General features: G+C 35.0%; 1 protein-coding gene across 1 annotated transcript in view; it reads left to right on the plus strand.

Moving 5' to 3' along the window:
• The first annotated feature begins 3,640 nt into the window (after positions 1-3,640).
• The window catches only part of GPR1 (G protein-coupled receptor 1), an 11,832-nt gene continuing 11,640 nt past the window's right edge, over positions 3,641-3,832 (plus strand). Inside the window, exon 1 of the mRNA XM_009872704.1 lies at positions 3,641-3,678. The gene's annotated coding sequence lies outside the window, so the exon portion shown is untranslated. The remainder of the gene's footprint in view (positions 3,679-3,832) is intronic.

Raw genomic sequence — 3,832 nt, forward strand, 5'->3', positions numbered from 1 at the left:
TTTTTCATGTATCTTTCTCCATTAAAAAATACGTAGCTTTTTCTTTCCCTTCCTTGTAAATTATTCTCTGATATTCATATGTGCATAGAATCTAACACCCTGCTGACTTTATTTGCAAGAGTTAGTTACATGAAGTGCTGCTGCTCAAACTTGTATGTATATACATATATATACACATATACATACACGTATAGCAATTAATTTATATGCTTCTGTGTTTTGAGAAAAGAAAAGAAAAGAAAAGAAAAGAAAAGAAAAGAAAAGAAAAGAAAAGAAAAGAAAAGAAAAGAAAAGAAAAGAAAAGAAAAGAAAAGAAAAGAAAAGAAAAGAAAAGAAAAGAAAAGAAAAGAAAAGAAAAGAAAAGAAAAAAGAAAAGAAGGATTTTGCCTTCTGTATAATTATTGAATTTCTTCAACGCATTATACATTAAAATCTACAGATTTCTATTATCATAGTAGAAAGAGGATGTGGACCAGCCTAGATGAGCCACACCTCCCTTCATCAGGTGGTTTGGTTTAAATCTGTTGCCATAGTTGCTGACTATGGTATATAGTGCATAGTTAAGCCACAAGTAAACATTACAGCTTAACCAAAAGGACAGGCATGAATAGTCATTAGTTTCACAGGAAGGGAGGAATTTACACTTTTCCTGATGGTCAAGTATTTAAACTCTGTCTTTTCAGAGTGGATTTTAATCGATGAGGTGTTAATTCAAACAGTGAGGACAAAGGAGCAGTGAGGATAAAAGAATAGTGAAGTTTGTTTTTTTTTAAATTATTTTTTTTAAAAAAGAAGAGAACTGTAAACAGCTGAAACCTCAAAACGTAAGTAATTTCTTATGTTTTTCAACCCTCAGAAAAACTAAATGTCTTTTGTTTGACCTAATTTGCAAACTCATTGTTGGTACAACTCAATTGAATTAGTGCATGTTGAATTTAGTCTGTGGTGGTCGATAAGTGCTGAGATTATCTGCACATACTGCTAAATGTCTTGTTAAAATCTGGTGGTCCCAGCAGTGGGGCATAGTTATCAGAACTATCAGGCAATTGTTAGTAATCCAGGCAAATTAAAGCTTCTTTGTTTTTGTTTATTGCTTTGCAATTTGTGCTTTGGCTAATACTACTAAAGTATTTCTGAAGGCTTTTCACCTATACCTTTTCTTTCATACCTTTCCTGCCTTTCCTTTTGTTTTATAGGGTGAAAAAACTTACAAAGAATCAGAAATCCTTTTAAAATACGTTTTTCAATAGTTTATTAATTGCTGGACAACTCAATATCTGTTATTTATATGTAACTGCTCTCTTTTGTTCTCTTTTTCCCATCATGTATAAAGTAATATTTCCTGGCTCTGCAAGTCCCACATGCATGTATGTTTATGAGTGTCCCTCTTCAGAATAGCTCTGGTATATTGTCATGCTGAATGTAGAGAGAAAACTCCAAGACTTTGTTAACTTATCCTGTTGGAAAAGTACAAATGGTATGACAAAATAAAATAAAACTTCAAAGTAGAAAAAGGAGAAGACATGAAAGCAAACAAGGTAAATTTTTTTCATTAATTTTCTTCCAAGCATCTAAGTTTCACAAAATTATCTGCAAAGATCATAATCATAAAATTGTGCCAGTGGTTAATGGGCTGCATTGAAGTGTATATTAAAAAACCCCATGTAATTTAAGACTCGCCCTTCCAGTTTTACAATGTCTAAGCATAGAAGAAACTAAAACAAAGAAAGGTTTAGGGCCCAAGCTCATATTTTTGGGGGGGATTTAAGATTCCTGCTATGGTTGTTTAATCAAAACTGTAGAAAAATAAAATGCTGTATTTAACTCTAAACAGAAAACAAGAAAAATTAAATACTTCCACATTAAATGCAGTTTTGTCTGTAAAATTCTGTTGGTTTTTTTCCTCCCAGACACATTACATATTCTGGTTATACTGTGCAAATTAGGTGGGCGATTTGCTTGTCAGAGCAAAAGTCCCTTTCAACTGAAAAGGAGCAAATGTCAGTAGGACAGATTAGTATAAAAAAAATATTTTAAATGCAGTAATCTTCTGTTCTTAAATTTTAAAATCTCGTTTTCTATGAAAGCTCATCTCCACAAAATGTGGGAAAAACAGCTGTGTGAATCCTTCCTTGGTTCTGAAGGGTGAAGGAGCTGAGCTGTTACCCCAGTATATGATAGATTAGCCCCAAGCCTGCTTTAGTTTATGGTGAAGAAAGCACCCCCTTAAGGACAATTCCTTCCTACCCTAGAACTGCTAGAATCCATTAGACTCTAGAATGCTCCCTTCACGGAGAAGGTGAAGAGCATTTGGCAAATGTACGGCTCTGCTTTGCTGAGTTGTTGTGGGGTTTGGGTTTTGTTGTGTTTTTTTTTTCCTCTTACTGAGATTGTGTGTGAGGATTATCTACCCAGTAATTTCCTCTTTTGTCCTACTGAAATAGTACCAAGCAAGCCCTCAAATTAACTGCCTTACAATAACTGGATTTGGCAAAATACCTAGAGACACATAGACCCAGGCCATTACGAACTAAAAAAAGAAACCAGCTTGGCAGATGTGATGTTAAACGGTGCTTATGTTTACCCTATCCCAATATTTACAGAAGAAGAGAACTACCATTAAAAGACCTTTTATCAGCAAGACTTTACCAATCAGTTACCTAGAGGAAACAGGAAACCTTTAAATGCCCTTTTTTCCCCCTCTATTTATTTTTCCTGCTGGTATCCATACAGTTGATATCTAGGAAATAGATTCAATCAGTGTTAAACATTTCACATTTTGCAATAACGACAGAGGAGTACTGCTGTTAGATAAACATTGCTTCCACTAGAAGATCTGATTTTTGGCAAACTGACAGATGCTTGGGTGTTTTCAAATGATGAGCGCAGTACCATCAGAGTCAGGTGAAGCTATGGTATGTAGATACTAGTGGAATAGTGTTTCCATTTTATTGACTGAGAAACTAAGTGGCATGGAGATCATGAGGCCTGGACACAAAAGCTCAGAAGACTCTTCACAGAGCTGGAAATTAAGCCAAGTCTCCTAAAGCCAGTTCAAATTTCTGACCAGTGTTGCACTGACTGATAGACAGAAGTGCTAATTAGTGATATTTTGAGGAACTCACTTCTTTCTCACACATATAAAAGAAGATTAATCTAGGCATCATAAATACAAAATGAATGTTATCTTGCCATACAGTTAGAAAAGGATGTTTTCAGTGTGACTTTTTAAGCATATTTCTGCTCATTCAACATATTTTCTATAAACCAGAGTGCTTACAAAGAAATACTGTTCAATTTCTCTGCATAACAAAAAGCAGCCTACACATGTAAGGTCCTTTTCCATTCATCAGCCACCACATCTGTTCCTTGCTTGGACACTGACCAGAATGATTCATTCAGATGTCTAACATTTATTTTTGGTGAAATACTGGGATCATACAGAAAGGCAATATTTCAAAACTAGGTCTAGAAAACCAAGGGAAGTTGGAAACAACTTCCTCAGCTGAAAACAAACACGGCGTTATATCATTCTGCAGCTTTATTAGAAGGAAGGCAGTAGCCAAGTGAAGCAGCTGGAATCACACTGAAGTCACTCTGAACTCTGCAGATCATTCTTCTGCTACAAAGCTCTCATTCTTGATTTACAGTACGTTTCGTTCCAAAGAACTAAACAAGGTAGGTCAATCTCTCTTGTTATATTTTATATCTTTCTTTCCCTCCCTTCTAAATCATATTTTTCTACAGCTACAACAACACCTGCCAGCAAATCCTGTAAGGTAGTGTAGCATATAGATATGGCTACAAAAAACTCTTTGGAGAAAAAAAGGGT

This window comes from Apaloderma vittatum, unplaced genomic scaffold (assembly GCF_000703405.1).
Source record: "Apaloderma vittatum isolate BGI_N311 unplaced genomic scaffold, ASM70340v1 scaffold19617, whole genome shotgun sequence".
Lineage (NCBI taxonomy): Eukaryota > Metazoa > Chordata > Aves > Trogoniformes > Trogonidae > Apaloderma > Apaloderma vittatum.